General features: G+C 36.6%; 1 pseudogene; it reads right to left on the reverse strand.

Moving 5' to 3' along the window:
• Window positions 1-11467: 11467 nt before the first annotated feature.
• LOC150038749 (uncharacterized) lies at window positions 11468-14977 on the reverse strand (annotated as a pseudogene).
• Window positions 14978-18020: the final 3043 nt, after the last annotated feature.

An 18020-nucleotide genomic window follows, 5' to 3' on the forward strand; every position in this document is an offset into this window, starting at 1 on the left:
ACCTTCACTGGTTCCTTCATGTCCAGCGTTGCAAAACTACGGAAAGAACAAAACGATGTTCTTCATCATTGCGTTGCAATATTGCAGTACAGTCTCCATTGTACAGCCATATTTTCCATCGTTTCTCTGTCTAATTTGTCTTGTTTTTTTTAGACTAGCACCAAAAAACCCACAAACGACTCAATAACTTAAAAGTACGGACTCCATAGCAATTAATGGCCATAAAACATGGACCCTTACAAACCAAATTGTAAAAAAAAAAAAAAAAACATTTAAACAAACTACCAACCTCGAAATTATCCAACAATTTTAAACATTCATAAAAAACAATCATCACATGAATAGATTGACAAAATGTAAAATCCCACTAGTACACTGTAAAAAAATTCCAAAATTTTGGAAAAAGATTGGGCAAAAAAAATCTCACTCTGATACCAATTGAAGGAACCATTGAAGGTCTTTGAGCGTGGGATCAAACTCAAAACCCAAATTTTACAGAAATCATAATTTTACCGAGAAAATACAGAAAATTAAGCATCTAATTGATAAATACAACACGCTTAAAGAAATTTAGAAGAGAATAAGGAATATGAGACTTACCCTTGAAGAACGTTTTCTTCACGTTTCCTCTTCTCCAAAAGTCACGAACAATAAGTGATAATTTTTCTAAATGGTCACTACCAAAATGGTTTACTCTGGATTCTCTAGGATGAGAATCGAGGAGTGTGTGGGCTCTAGCTTTTTGGGGATGGAAGAAATTAAGAGAGAAGTATTGTGAGAGTAGGGAAGCAATCTCAATATTACATAACCTTTTTGCTACCTAAAAAATTGAAGGTGGAAGAAGATGAAGATGAAAACTAATTCAACCTCATCCCATTATCACGTTATAGAGAGAAAAAAATGAGGGGAGAGTTATAACTTACTCCCTAAAATTATTTTAAAAAAATAAAATTAATAAATAAAAATAGTTTTAATAAAAACTTTAATAGATATTTATATGATAACTCTATCATATAATATATACTAAACTATATGTTATATTAAATATAACATATAACTTATAGTTTAATATTGTATCCAATACAATATAACCTATAGTTTAATTTTCTTAACCACGATATTTAATATAAATTCTATTTATATTAAATTTAATTATATGAATCTTATTCACATAATTAATATTTGAATCATATTCAAATATTTATTTCATCTCAAATAAAATTTATATTATAATGTATCAAATGCATTATAGTAATTATATCATATGTAATTAAATTAAAATAATTATATCACATATAATTAATTCCCTCAGTTAATTTGAACAATTCAAATTAATCCAAAGATTGATTCTCATTAATCCCGTTGAGCTACAAAGGGGACCTTATGGACCTATAGCTTGAGCTCCAACGGTACGTGTATAATTAATTAAACTTCTTTAATTAAATTATTCACCATCCGTTAACTGCCGACCACTCCACTAAAGACCGACAGCTTGTGAAACCTGGATTTCCATTTTCCCTACTTAAGCAGGTGGTTAAGGAAATTTAACTAGGTGGAAGTTAAATCCTATGTTGAAGTGAAGGAAATTTCTAAGTGTTGAATAAATTTTCCTTGAGTAGTTTTGAGTTAAGCTTTAATTGGTGAAATTTGACTAAGTGAAATGTCAAAAGGACCCATGCGTTAAATGTTAGGAGACATTAACGCATAAGTTGAGAAGGCAACTATGTATTTGTAAGGTTGGACGCATGATTGGCCAAAGTATTAGCAAGAGGCATTGCCAAGAGTTTCTCATGCGTTGACAATGCGTTGGTGTGTGCCATGCGTTGGCCATTAGACTTTGAGAGGTTATTTGGGAGGTGAGTAGTGCATGTAGTAACCAAGGTCTTGAAGAGGTTAGAACAATGCATGCGGCAGCTTTAAGTTACACATCCAAGGGCGCTGGACGTTGTATGCGTTGGATGCGATGGATGCGATGGATAGAGACATGCAGCGATGGATGCGTTGGACGCGAGAGTATGTGGCCGATGTTTTGCAGCCGAAGGGATGTGCTGGTAGCATGCGGCGATGGATGGCATGAGGTGATGGGGGTATGCGTCGATGGTATACGGTAGCACTATGCGTTGGTGTCACACGGTGATGACATGCGGCGGTGCTATGCGTTGATGACATGGGGCGGTGCTATGGGTTGGTGGCATGTGGCCGAAGGAATGCGTTGGTAGTATGCGATGGCATGCAGCGATGGATGCCGCAGTGGCATGTGGTGATGCTGCTCGATGGATGCAATGGTATGCTGCGATGGATGCGATGGACGCGACCGTGCTATGCGAGGGTAAGCAGCGATGGATGCGATGGACGCGATGGATGCGACAGTGCTTCACTATGCGTTGGTGATGTGCTATGTGTTGGTAATGTGCTATGCGTTGGTGATGTGCTATGCATTGTTGATGTGCTATGCGTTGGTGATGTGCTATGCGTTGGTGATGTGCTATGTGTTGGACATTCGAGAGCATGTGGGCACATAGGACAAGGCTAGTAGTATGCGTTGAAGGAGTGTTGGTCATTATCCTAGTTGAACACATATGAAGTTGGATGAATGCATATGAAGGATGAACGCATATGAAGGATGGACGCATTCAAGGATGTCATTCGGACATGTGGCTTGTTGGGAAGAAATATTAAGCCTTAAGCAAGACACCTTGGGTTGCGCTGATGCAAGATTGCGTTGATAGTGTAAGGAAGAGACACTTAAACATGCGGCAAGTAGGAGGTGTCGGCCTTAGACCAATCTTGGACGCATATAAATAGGGTCAAGGACTTCAGATGAGAACTTAAAATCTCTTCAAAGGACATAAAGAAGAGTGTATTGGGAGAAGACTATGCGTTGATGGTAAGACCATGCGTTGGTCAAGAGGTTCAAAGAAGGGAGATGCTGTCGGACAGAAAGGACAGGAAGTAGCATCAACTTGGGATGAGAAGTTCTCCCAGAATACTCGTGTGTTTGGAGTGATTTCAAAGCCATCTGAAAGCTAGGAGCATCTATTTTTCAGGGTAGGGCTGCAGGAGAAGAAGCTCCAAGGAATCGTGCTGGAAAATGAGGACAAGATAGAGGGGTCGAGCTGTTAGGTAAGCTGGGCCAGTATTGATGTTTTGATATTTCCGGCCAAACCACAAAGAGTTATGAGCTAAGATTTCGAGATAAGCTTCCTGAAAAATTTTAGAGCATATTTGTAGAAGGAAGTAGCCCGAGATAAAGCCTAGAACTATGAGTAGTCTGAGCTTTAATTTGAATATGGTATTTAGGATTCAAAAGAGGAGCCGGGGAAGATCAAGGAACTTCTAGAGAATGAGATTATGTGATCGGGATGGTACTTTCCTTTAAGTTTTAAAACATATCTTTTAGAGTAAATTGTATATGCTTAGGTTATGAATGAGTATCTAGCATGAGAATGAGATTATATGATCGGGATGGTCAGGGGGTCAATAGACCTAGTGCTTAAGCCCGTAAGCAAAACCTCACAGGATGGTCAGGGGACCGAGAGGTCTAGTTCCTGAGCCTGTGAGAGGATCCTCGTATGGGATAGTCAGAGGGCCGACGGGCCTAGTTTCTGAGCCCATGAGCGGGGAGCTATGTGCACATAGGAGACAAAGGAAACACAAAGAGTAAACGTTGTATTTAGTAACAGTTATCTATCTACCGTGTGTGTAGGTAGACAGCATACTCATTCTAAGTAGTTATCAGTTTAGTTAACTACCGTGCACGTAGATAGATTGAGATCAGACTCATTCAAGGCTGAGGTTTGAGTGTAACCTCGTATCTATGATATGCTTGTTATTTATAAGTTGAAATAGACTTTAGAAGTTTCTTACCACTTACTGAGCTTTGTGAAGCTCATTCTGTTATTACATGTTTTTCTTCCCAGGTAGCAAAAGGTGAGGAGTTCCAGGGTGCTGCTAAGGTCAAGGTCTGCCACATGCCACGGTTACACTTCCGGAGGGTTTTACAGTTGGTTGTTGTTGTAAACTTTGTAGTTAAATCTTGGAGTTGTATAAACATTACATTGTTGTAATAAAATGGGCCTACTAATCAGTTGTGGTTTACCTCCTTGACTTAATCAGTTGATTGTTAAATTTGTTCATTGGTATCAGAGTTATTTCCGCAAGAGTTATTAGATAATAAGTGTCAATAAAAGGGTTGATAACTGCTGCAGTCATGTCCTTTCTCAGGTTCAGAGGGTAGTCTGGGGCGGGTGTGACACAGCTGCACTCTTCGCACTACAGATAATTAATTCCCTCAATTAATTTGAACAATTCAAATTAATCCAAAATTGATTCTCATAAATACTCCATTGAGCTACAGAGGGGTCCTCTTGAACCTGTAACTTGAAGCTCCAATGGTACTTGAATAATTAATTAAACTCTTTAATTAACTTACTCAACATCCATTAGTTGTCGGGCATTCCACTAAAGTTCGACAGTTGCACTCTTCGTACTATAGATATATTTATGTGTCCATTGGATATAACCAATCAATAGTACGATGACCCTTCATAAACTACTCGTAAGTACAGCTAGGCCAAAATTACCGTTTTTCTCACATAGTTACATCTAACTCTTTAAGTACCCTTGATTCCTATAATGAACAATAAATCATAGTCCAACTATGACTAGAATCCTCTCGGTCTAGGAGAGAGTGCGACGCCACATTGTTCAAGCCTCAAAATCAACTCATAAGGGAGAAATTTATCTACTTTCCCCTGTCTTGGGTAAGGAGTGAATTACATTTTGTATAGTTGTGTTCCCAGCTCCCCAATCAGACGAATCTCCAAAATGGTAGGTTTGTTGATTCAGCAATTTGGCCACTCTCACCCATATAAATCAAAGGACTGCCTTTTTAAACAGGAGTACACAACTTACTTAGGATTTAGGTCATGTCACATATGGTCATCCTGGTGAAATGTAAGTCTCTATTATGAACAACATTATATAATGAGACTAGTTATTTCATGGTCTGATTTTATACAAACTCCTTTGTATAGAATATCCTTGCTCACATCTCTCCACATGAATGATCAGGATTAGATCGTTTGTAGCACTTTACAACAACTGTAACATCTAAAAAGTGGGCCATACTTATAGTGTCACCAGGATAAGGTATCCAGCTTTATTCATCTACTACAGACCATTTAGGTTATCATTTAAACATGATCCAACTTATATCTCTAAATATATGTTTATGCTACAGAAGATAACCTTGGATGTTAGTTTAATGCTACTACATGCTGAAAAAAATCACATATTTATTAATTAAATAAGATGTTTGTACAATACAATTATAAACTACATGACCTTAAGTGATTTAGGGCACCAACCTCAACAGAAACATATGTAACAATGAACGTGAAGTTCATGACTTCAAATATATTTACAATGACAGATTTGGTCATCCAGTGTCTACAATGATGAGAAGAATTATTGAGAATTCAAATAGATGTCCATTGAAGACCCAGAAGATTCTTCAATCTATTTAATTATCATGTGATGTTTACTCTCAAGGAAAATTAATCATTGAACCATCACTATTCAAAGTGGAGACTGAATCACCTGTATTTTTAGAACGAATACATGGTGATATATGTGGACCTATTAACCCACCAAGTGGACCATTTAGATATTTATGCTATTAATAGACGCATCCAACAGATGGTCACATGTGGGCTTATTACCAAGTTGAAATCTTGCATTTGCAATATTATTTACTCAAATAATTAAGTTAAGAGCACAATTTTCTAATTATACAATTAAGACCATTCGTCTTGATAATGCTGATGAGTTCACATCCCAAGCTTTTGATAATTATTGTATGTCAATTGGGTTAACTATTGAACATCCTGTAGTTCATGTTCATACACAAAATGGTTTAGTAGAATCATTCATAAAACATTTGCAATTAATTGCTAGACCATTGCTTATGAGAGCTAAGTTTCCTACATCTGTATAGGGACATACTATTTTGTATGCAGCGTCACTTGTACGCATTAGGCCAGTAGCTTATCATTAGTACTTGCCATTACAATTAGTTTATAGCCATGAGCCAAATATTTCCCAAATGGGAATTTTTGAATGTGCAGTATATGTTCCAATTGCTCCACCACAATATATTAAAATGGGTCCTGGATATGATTCCTCATCCATTATTAAATATCTTGAACCCCTGATGGATGATGTATTTACTGCACGATTTGCTGATTGCCATTTTAATGAGACAAATTTTCCAATATTAGGGGGAGAAATTAAGAAGTTGAAAAAATAAATTACATAGAATGCATCGTTATTGTCTCATTAGATCCCCGTACAGATCAATGTGAACTTGAAATTCAGAAGATAGTTCATTTACAAAATACAACAAATCAATTCCCAGATGCATTTATAGATGCAAAGCAAGTAACTAAATCACACATACCAACTGCAAATGTTACATCGAAAATTGATATCCTAACACAAGTTATCACTAATGAGTCTGGAACACGCCAGAAGCGTGGTAGTCTAGTGGGTTCCAAAGATAAAAATCCTCGAAAAACAAAAATAATTAATAGTCAAGAAGACTTAGTTGAGATGTAAATACTTATGAATAAATTCATGATATGACTAATGAGGAAGATGAAATATACATAAAGATAATAATAAGATTTCAATAAACTATGTCATGACAGGAAAAAGATGGAACGGAACTCATGTAGTTATTGACAACATTTTTGCGTATAATGTTGCTCTTGATATTATATCTGAAAATGAGGATTCTGAACCAAAATTTGTTGAAGAATTTTGACAAAGAAAAGATTGGCTTTAGCGAAAAGAAGTAATCAAGGCAGAATTAAACTCACTTTCAAAACTTTAGGTATTTGGACCAATAGTTTAAATACCAGGAGGTGTCAAACCTATGGGATACAAATGGGTATTTGTGAGGAAAATAAATGAAAATAGTGAGGTCATGAGATATAAAGCAAGACTAGGGTTTTTCACAAAGACCTGGTATTGATTATGAGGAGATGTATTCTCGTGTGGTGGTTGCAATTACACTATGATATTTAATTGGTCTGACTGTGGATGAAAATCTGGGCATGCATCTTATGGATGTAGTCACAATATATTTATATGGATCTCTTGATAATGATATTTATGTGAGAATCCCAAAAGGATTTAAGGTACCTAAAACATATAAATCAAATTCCCGGGAATTGTATTCAATAAAGTTACAGAGATCATTATATGGATTGAAACAATTATGACGAATGTGGTACAATCGCCTGAATGGATATTTGTTGAACGAAAGATATCAAAACAATCCAATATGTTCATGTGTTTTTATAAAGAAATCACAGTTAGGATTTGCTATTATAACTGTATATGTTGATGACTTAAATATAATTTTGATTCCTAAAGAGATTTCAAAGGCAATAGAATATCTTAAAAAAAAATGAGATGAAAGACCTTGGAAAACACAATTTTGCCTTGGTTTGCAAATTGAGCATTTAGCATATGAGATATTTGTTTATCAGTCAACATATACAGAAAATTTTTTGAAAAGATTTTACATGGAGAAAGTACTTCCATTGAACATTCCAATGAAGGTTTGCTCATTAGATGCGAGGAAAGATATATTTCGACCTCGAGATGATAATGAAAAACTACTTGGTCTTGAAGTACCATATCTTAGTGCAATTTCTGCACTTATGTATCTTGCTAATAATATAAGACCAGATATTGCATTTTCAATAAATTTATTAGCAAGATATAGTTATTCTAAAAAAAAAAAAGACAATAGAACGAAATTAAGCATATAATCTGCTATCTCCGAGGAACAATTGACATGGGTTTGTTTTATTCAAATAAATAAAAATTTGATCTAGTTGGTTATGTAGATTCAAGATATTTATCTTGACACACCCCCTCCCAAACTACCTGCTAGCTCAATCAGGGAGATGACGTGAAGCCCACAGACATCGTCCTCCTCTAATGATACCTGTTGACCCTGCTGAATCGTTGAACCTGATAAACATATTAATCTTAGATATAAAATACTTTACATGTAACACAATACAGCGGAACCCCTGAAAACCTTTAGACACACATGAAGTGCAGTCTTGACATAACTCGGTTTGGAAAATAACCTGATAGAGATATCACAACCAAAAACATATCCAACTAGGGTTTACACAACCACGACATCTAGTGCTTACACAACCATAAACTATCCAGTTCTTACAAAGACATTTACAATACAAACAGACATAATGTACAACTCCACCCATGTATGGAGTTTGATCTGGAAGCTTTTAGCAGAAAACAGACTTTGGCAGTTATCAGGCACCGGGAGCTCGATCTCTACATGAAAAGTGGGAAAGCATTTTGAAAGAGTGAGCTACGAAGCCCAGTGAGTGACTAATTTAAAACTGTAAATCCGTAAATCAGAACACGTGATAAAACTTTAAACGTATAAATCTGTCCAATCAAAGAATTAAACATAAACGTGTAACGATAAAAGCTTCCTCAAATATTCCGTAAGTACGTCATTAAAATCTAGCAAGGCATATCAAGTATATAAAACATTTTAACCAACATGATAAATCAACGTTGTGTAGGGCACGCCCAGTACAACCAATGTTTACTAGCTTTACGATGTAGTGGGGCCCGCCCAGCACTCACGACAGCATCGTTGTCACGGAGTACACTCAACGTCAACAACGGAATATTACCTGTGTGCACACGGTACCATATAGCCTTGGGCTCAATATCTCAATCATGTAGTCAATAAAAGTCTCAGAAAACTACATTAAAATATTAAAACATGCCTGCTTATCTTTATCTTTCGTAAAACTCAAGCTTACTCAACTTGCTCGTGAAAAACTGAAAATCTTTTAACAGTACTCGCTAATACATACTTTATTTTAAATGATATCGTTTCAACTACTTTTCAGGATTTCAATAATCACGTGCTTGTATATAAACCTCATTAGAAATTCTAAGCTCAAAACTTATGCTTGAAACCATTCATAGAAATCATGTATCATTCATAAGTTCATATTCAAGCAAGTAAACCATTTAAGCATAAATTACAGTTTAGAAATCATTTTCGAAATTCGTTTTGTCACTCACAGTCTTGGCTAGTTCCCTGGTCTGTAGACTCGGCCTATTTCCTCTTGGCTTGTCAAACAAACCAAAACCGAGCATCAGAACTATAAATCGTCTTGTATTTCCATGCTCATGAATTCTAAATTCTAGAAATAAAATCATACTTAACACTTTTTTTCCAGATTTTCTAGATTCAATACCCTAACTTCCAATACTCATAACTTCCTTAATAATTGATCAAAATTAATGTACTATATATTAAACTCTTCATTTTGGAACCCTCTACAACTTACCTGAAGGAATAAAAACGAGATTCCCAACAGATTTATCCAGAAATCCCCTGAACACAGCAAATATAGATTCGTGCTTCTTTGCTACCCTCTACATTTCTCCCAAAACTAAACCTACTTCTAGTCATTTTTAGCTCACGAATGCTTCATGTAAGTTATAGAAAATTGAATAATCTTTTCAACCATACTAAATTGAGCTTCTAATTCAACCTGTACACCCCAGAATGTTCGAAAAACCAGAGAAAACCCTAGATCCTTTTGATTTGCACGAAAAAATTCTGTGCTCTATATTCCTTTTCAAAAACCATTAAGTTATCATCAAATTTAGCTCAAGATTCCTTCATGAAATTTGTTAGAAAATGGATTAACTTTTAATGAAGTCAGACTTCACCTCTTAGTTCTTCTTGTGTAGCTCAAACCGACTTAAAAATCAGAGATAGGCAGGTTGAACCCAGATTCTTTCATGGTTGCACTTGCATGAACTTTTTCCTCCCTTCTTCAACTTCCAACCTGCAGCAAGCTTCTTCTTTCTCTTCCTTCACTCTCTCTCTCAAAATGCTCTGAAAATCTGATGGGAAATGATGGAGAAATGGGCTGAAATGAGTTAGGCGGTGATGCGGAATGGGTTTCCATTTCCTTTCATTTTCTTTTTTTTTTTCCTTTTTCCTTTTCCTTTTCTTTTCTTTTCTTTCCTTTTTCTTTATTTCCTTTCTTTTCTTTTATTTTCTTTATTAATAAATTCCAAAATTATCAAAGACAACCTCAACCAAAAGCTCTGTCATTTTCCTTCAACAATGGAACAACAATAACTTAAATCCAACATCCTACAATATGTGACAAGAGAAAATAATCCAAGGAAAGTCTCGAGTTTACAACTTACCTACCCCTTATGAAATTTCGTCCTCGAAATTTAGAAGTCCTTAGGTGAAGAGTGTTGGGTAACTTCTCCTCATCTGGTCTTCTGACTCCCAGATTTCCTCATCCACTCTGTGATGTCTCCAAAGGACCTTCACAAGTGGGATCGTTTTGTTCCTCAAAACTTGCTCCTTTCTGTCGAGGATCTGAACCGCTTCCTCTTTATAACTCATCTTCTTTTAGCTCAACCGATTGTGCTTACAACACATGTGATGGATCTGGAATATATTTCCTTAACATGGACACATGGAAAACATCATGTATTCGAGCAAGTTCTGCTGGCAACTCAAGTCTATAGGCTGCTGGTTCAACTCGTTCTGTTATTCGATAAGGACCAATATATCTAGGACTCAACTTACCTTTCCTCCCAAAGCGAAGAACACCTCTCCACGGAGATAACTTTAAGAAAACTGGATCTCCAAACTGGAATTCTAAGTCTCTTCGTCGTTTATCTGCATAGCTCTTCTGTCGATCTTGAGCTATTTTCAGGTTTTCTCTGATCGACTTAATATTGTCTGACGTAACTTGTACTAACTCAGGACCAGCTAGCTTTCGCTCTCCCACTTCGTTCCAGCATACAGGAGTTCTGCATGGTCTGCCATACAAAACCTCGAATGGTGCCATGCCGATACTAGACTGATAGCTGTTATTATAAGAAAACTCCATAAGTGATAAGCGGGTATCCCAACTTCCCTTAAAATGAAGGACATATGCTCTCAACATGTCTTCTAAGGTCTGGATGGTCCTCTCTGATTGACCATCTGTCTGAGGATGAAACGCTGTACTGAACTTCAACTTTGTTTCCATTGCTTTCTACACACTAGGCCAAAACTTAGAAGTAAACCTCGGATCCCTACCTGAAACTATAGACACTGGCACTTCATGCTGACTCACAATCCTGTCAACGTATAGCTTAGCTAGCTGATCTAGTGTAGACGCCGCTTTAATCGATATAAACTACGCTGTCTTGGTGAGTCCGTCTACTATTACCCATATAACATCATGTCCACCAGTAGTACGAGGTAATCCAAACAGAAAATTCATGGTAATATGCTCCCACTTCCACTCTGGCACTGGCAGTGGATTAAGAAGTCCTCCTGGCCTCTGTCTCACTTGTTTAACCTATTGGTAGATTAACATTTATCAACATATTTGGGTATCTCTCGCTTTATACCAGGCCACCAATAAGTTTTCTTCAAAGTTCTGTACATCTTGGTGCTTCCTGGATGTATAGCGTAAGCTGAACTGTAAGTTTCCTCTAGTATAGCACCCTTAAGCTCACTAATACTCGGAATGCATAATCTTCTCTGCTTAACTATAACTCTGTCTGCTCTCAACTCAAATTCTACCTTTGGGCCTTGCTTAGACTTTGCAAGCATCTTCTGTAAGTTATTATCCTCTGGCTGTCTTCTCACAATCTCTATTACTAGAGAAGACCTAACCTGAAATTGAGCTAAAAGACTCCCTGAACTCTTTGTAGTCACAACCACTCTGAAACCTCTTAACTCACTTAGCAAGGTTGCTCGAATACCACACAAGGCACTCTTCGGAATCGACTTCCTACTTAATGCATTTGCCACTACGTTAGCCTTACCCGGATGGTATTCAATGGTAAAGTCATAGTCTTTAATTAGTTCTAGCCATCGCCTCTGTCTCAGATTCATCTCTTTCTGATCAAAGATATACTTCAGGCTCTTATGATCTGTGAAAATGTGGCATTTCTCATCGAATAAATAATGTCTCCAGATCTTCAATGCTAAAACAACTGCTGCTAGCTCAAGATCATGGATAGGGTAATTACACTCATGCTTCTTCAACTTCCTTGAAGCATAAGCTATTACCTTTTATTTTTGCATACGCATGCAACCTAATCCTTGCCTCGAAGCGTCACAATAAATCACATACTCCTTCCCTATTACAGAAAGTGTCAGAATAGGTGCTGTCACTAATCTCTTCAGCTCTTGGAAACTCTGTTCGCATTTATCCAACCACTCAAACTTAGCATTCTTCCTTGTCAAAGCTATCAAGGGTAATGCTAATTGTGAGAAATCCTCAACAAAACGTCTGTAGTATCCGTCCAGGCCTAGGAAACTAGGTACCTCTGTTGCACTAGTTGGTCTCTCCTAGTTGACAACAGCTTCCACTTTCTGCAGATCAACACTAACTTCGTTTGCTGAAACTACATGCCCTAAGAACACTACCTGTTTCAACCAGAACTCACATTTGCTGAACTTAACATACAACTGTTTATCATGTAGTGTCTGTAGAACAATCCTCAGATGTTTCTCATGAGCTTTACTATCAATTGAGTAAACTAGTATGTCATCAATGAACACTATCACAAACTGATCTAAGTACTGATGGAAGATCTTGTTCATGAGGTCCATGAAAACTACTGGCGCATTCGTTAAACCGAATGGCATCACTAAAAACTCATAGTGCCCATACCTCGTCCTGAATGCTGTCTTAGGAATATCTGATTCCCTAACCTTTAACTGGTGGTATCTTGACCTCAAATCAATCTTAGAGAACACTGCTGCTCCATTTAACTGGTCAAACAAGTCATCAATGTGTGGTAGAGGATACTTGTTACGTATCGTGACCTTGTTTAACTGCCTGTAATCAATGCACAATCAGAGGGTACCATCTTTCTTCTTCACGAATAACACTGGAGCTCCCCAAGGCGATGCACTAGGCCTTATGTATCCCTTGTCAACTAGTTCTTGTAACTGCACCTTCAGCTTCTTAAGCTTGCTTGGAGCCATTCTGTACGACGCCTGTGAAATAGGTGCTGTTCCTGGTAACAATTCAATAGTGAACTCCACCTCTCTATCAGGTGGCAAACCTGATAGATCAGCTGGAAAAACATCAAGAAATTCGTTCACTACATGAACATCTTCTCATTTAAACTTTTCTTCCTGCACTTCTACCACGTGTGCAAGAAACGCTGTGCAACCCTTTCTCAATAACTTCTCAGCTTTCAAAACTGAAATCAAACTCGTAGGAATAGTCTTCCTTTCACCCCTGAAAACCACTTCAGCCAAACCTGGTTTCCTAAAAGTCACTTCCTTTCTATGGAAATCCATAGAAGCATAGTGAATGAATAAGAAATCCATTCCCAAAATTACATCCAACGCCTATAACTCTAGTGGAAGAAGATCCACTAGCATACTGAGACCTTCTACTAAAAACTCACAATCACGCAACACTTCATTGACTAGTAAAAACGTCACTACCTGGAGTGTATGTAACTAACTCCTCAGATAAAGGCTCTAGCATCTTATTCAACTTAGTTAGAAACATACTAGAAACAAAGGAATACGTAGCACCTGGATCTAATAAAACACATGCAGGTACATTACAAATAAAAACCGTACCAGTAATCACGTCTGGTGCATCCTCCGCTTCTTGTTGAGTCATAGCATAGACTTTTTCCTGCTTTCTAGGTCTCCCCACAACTCCCTTCTGCTTTGTACTGCTGGTGCCCTCTCCTGCAGCCGCTAAGACTCTCGACTGCTCAACTGTGTGGGACTCAACGTCCTGGTCTCTCTGAAATAATGCTCTCAGCTGTGGACAGTCTCTCTTCAAATGCCCTGGCTGTCTACACTGGTAACACACACCGACACCAACAAGACACTGACCCTGATGATTCCTGCCACAACTTGTACATGAGGTTCTCCTGGTTTCATTAGAAACGAACTCCTGACCCATATGTGGTCTTGTTGCTGAACTAGCAGACTGATTGGGTGCTCTCTGGCTTTGCCTATGATAGGCACTACCTGAACTCATCTGCCTCGATGACTGGCCACCAGACCGACGCTTAAAGTCTTGACGACCTAAAACATTCATTCCAGGTGTGAACCTCCGCTGCTCACGACCTCGGAAACCACTAGCTGTTGAAGCCCCATGACTAGGCTCCACTGCTGACTTCTCCTCTGTTATACTCTACTCCACACGTAGGGCAGTCTCTACTAACTGGGAAAAATCCATCCACTTAGCAATAGTTGTAACCGAGGTACGTATCTCAAAACGCAGCCCTCTTTCAAACCTTCGACACTTGTCACTCTCAGATGACACAATCACATCAGCATACCGTGAAAGCTCGGTATACTTTCTCTCGTACTCGGCCACTGAAAGTGACCCTTGCTTCAGCCTCAGGAACTCATCTCTCTTTACCTCATAATATGGCTGGGATAATACTCATCTTCGAATATGCCTCTGAAAGTCTGCTAGTCTAACGTACGTGCATCACTGCGCCTAGCTAATATGGATTTACACCATCCCTCTGCCTCCTTCTACAGCAGGAATGTGGCCAATCTGACTTTTCGCTCCTCAGGACAACTCATCACATCGAAGCATTTCTTAAGCATATTTAACCAAACCTCAGTGTCAGTTGGATCTGTGGAACCTTCAAACACTATGGCTCCTAATTTCTTCAGTCGTTCTATTCCATACATCTTTTATGGATCACTAGGCTTTGCTCTCTCTGGCCTACCTACCTCCTGTGTAGATCTAAAAAACTGCTCGTTTCCTGATCCAGTCTGCACTCTCGGGGTACTGGTTCCTCTTTCAGATTGACCTTAGGTAGGATCCTGCATCCCGTCCTGATTCTACCTACGTCGTTTGCTGGTACGTGGTGGCATGACTCCTATAACATATCAACACATCAAATATGCTATAGATACTTAACTCAGATGCATGACACTAAACTTCTACCCACATTCTAGTCCTGACTGGACTCACTCTTATCCATAATTGGACCATACTTTGCTAGTTCTATCTGAACTGACTCAACGTTTAACTATTTACTTCCTAGATTCTTCTAAGCACTAACTGCTTTGTCTCATTTCCCATGGAGCTTACTACTCTGATACCAAGTTGATACACCCCCTCCCAAACTACCTGCTAGCTTAATTAGGGAGATGGCGTGAAGCCAACAGACATCGTCCTCCTCTAACGATACCTGTTGACCCTGCTGAATTGTTGAACCTGATACCCATGACGATTAGTGAAACATACCATAACATCCAATTCCTCAAATCATGCTAAAATTTTTGCATTTCACAAGGCTAGTCGAGAATGTGCATGGTTAAGATCAATGATTCAGCACATTTTTGGAACATGTGGTTTGTCTTCTAGTAAAAATTTTCCAACGATATTATACGAAGAAAACACAGTATGCATATCCCAAATAAAAGGAAGAAATATTAAAGGAGATAAATGGTTTAGGCATTTATCTTTGAAGGTCGAGTGTTTGAATCAATATTCTTGCTGGAGACTTTTTTTTAATAAACAAAGATGTCGTTTTTGTGTAATAAAGTTAAAAAAAAAATCTCAAGAGGAATTTAGTTTAAACTAAATAAATAAAAGAAGTAAATAAAAAAAAATCCTAAAAGATTATTCTAATTTGACTTATGGAAAGAGGAATGTTATAAAAACAAACATATTATTTTTATTTCTTAATAGTTTTTTAAAAAATTTAAAAACAAATTGTATAGGAGTGGTCCTTCATGGAGGAGAGAGCAAATAAGGAAAAAGAGAACAAGTTAGAATGGTCTCCACATGGAGAAGTTACAAACAATATTTATAACATACCCAATAATGCTACTGTCTCTTTAAATAAATTTAATTATTTGCATTTATTCTTTAAAGTATTTTCATCTAATTATTTGTTTCTTTCAAAATGTATCTTTATTCTGACAATAACTTCAATCTCAACCGTTCAATTTTCTTTGTAGGTCTCATGAAATTTTCTCTTGTCATTAGTTAAAGTTTAAGCACTTGAGTAATGATTATCATAATCATGGTTATGCATCTCTACTTTTCTGTACCTAAATTACCCTTCACTGTGTTTTCCTCAAAAAGGAGGCTATAAACGTACTATTTTCAACTCTAAATTTTAGATAAATTTATTTTAGTATTTTAAAAAAAAACTTGGGGAAAAATAAAATTTTTAATCTAAAAGCTTAAATTTTAATTTCATCATACTCCAAACTTTAATTTGTATATTGATTAATCCAAAAAATATCCTCAAAACTTTTTATGACATCGCTTATATTTATCTTTTAATTTGCACGTATAGAACTTAAAATCAATAATAAAAAAAAAGGCCAATATGAGCATATATCTCAATAACATTGGTATATACCCATTTTAAAGTTGGAAGTGTAAATTTTCATATCCTTATACTATAAAATGAGTGGCTTTATTTTTTTAATATATATATAATAGAAAATTAAACAGTAAGGATCCAAAAGGAACTTTTATTTAATATTGCAATTGGAACTTTTATTTAGTGAAATATGGTAGTTATAAAAATATCTAAGAGATTTATTGTAGTTTGACAAGCTTTTTTAGAAGGTCGAGGAAGGTAGAGGGAAGAGAAGATACTTGAGTTTTCAAAACTCGACCTACAATAGGTCGAGACTTCAACCTTCGACAAAGTCTCTGTTGGAATCTCTCACTTGCACCACCTGGCCACCTATTTTTTTTCCGCATTCGTCCATCAAATTGTGGGGTTTGTACATTCACTCTACTAAATTTCAATTTTTTTTAAAAAATAATTATAAATTTTGTTATTATTCTCATACTATTATATTTGTTTTTATAGTTTTTATGGTTGTTTGGGAAACAAAGAACCAAAAAGAGATAACGTTCACTCAATTAAATTCCTAATTTTTTTTAATTAAAAATAAGTTATAGATCCATATTCTCATAATATTCTATGTTTTTATAGTGTTTATTGTAGATAACAAAGAACAAAGAGAAGAAAGATTATGTTTATTGTATTGAACAATGGACTCAAGCACAGAATGGAGGATTCAGGTATAGGTAGATGACGACAAATCTATCAGAGTGCATGAATGGAGTCTTTAAAGGAGTTCAAATGTTGCCAATAAATGCTCTTGCTCAAATAACATTTTTCAATTGCGTAAACTACTTTGAAAAAAGAAGAGAAGGAATAAGAGCTACTTTGGAGTGTCGAGATAAATACACCTGATAATAATCTTTTTTAGTAATGAATAAAATTTTTCAATATATATGTAATACTAAGTGAGTAAATATTCAAGTAGGCACACGAAAAAAATTTGAAATGGGCTGCAAGATCTAGTAAACATGAAGTACAATCATACGATTGATATGAAGCTATATTTCATGTGAAAATCGGACGTCACGACCTCAATGCTAAAGGAGAAAATGTTCAAATACTGAGGTTAAATGGATCTGAGTGGTACTATTCATATAACAAGTGACAAATATTTGGTATTCCATGCTTGTATTTTATGGCGGTTTACTCACGATTTAACATGAACTACGAAGATTTCATCGAGGACTACTATAAAATGTCAACATATGCAGTATGTTACTCTCCCCAATTTAAACCTGTACTGTATGAAGCTTACTGGATCACACATCCTAATATGTTTGTCGTACATCCTGACCCATCATTGTTGAGGAAACTTGGTAGACCAAAGAGTTCATAATACCATAATGAGATGAACTGGACATAACCAAGCACTCAAGTATGGTGTAAATTTTGTAACCAATTAGGTTACAATCGAAGGAAGTGTTCTTCATTACAACGACAGGCTCCAGACAACTAGAGATTTTTATTGTTAATATTTTTATACTGTAATTAATATTTTTATTGTGTAATTAATATTTTTATGGTATAGTTAATTTTTT

The sequence above is a fragment of the Benincasa hispida genome, chromosome 1 (assembly GCF_027475165.1).
Source record: "Benincasa hispida cultivar pf3 chromosome 1, pf3_genome.v1.1, whole genome shotgun sequence".
NCBI lineage: Eukaryota > Viridiplantae > Streptophyta > Magnoliopsida > Cucurbitales > Cucurbitaceae > Benincasa > Benincasa hispida.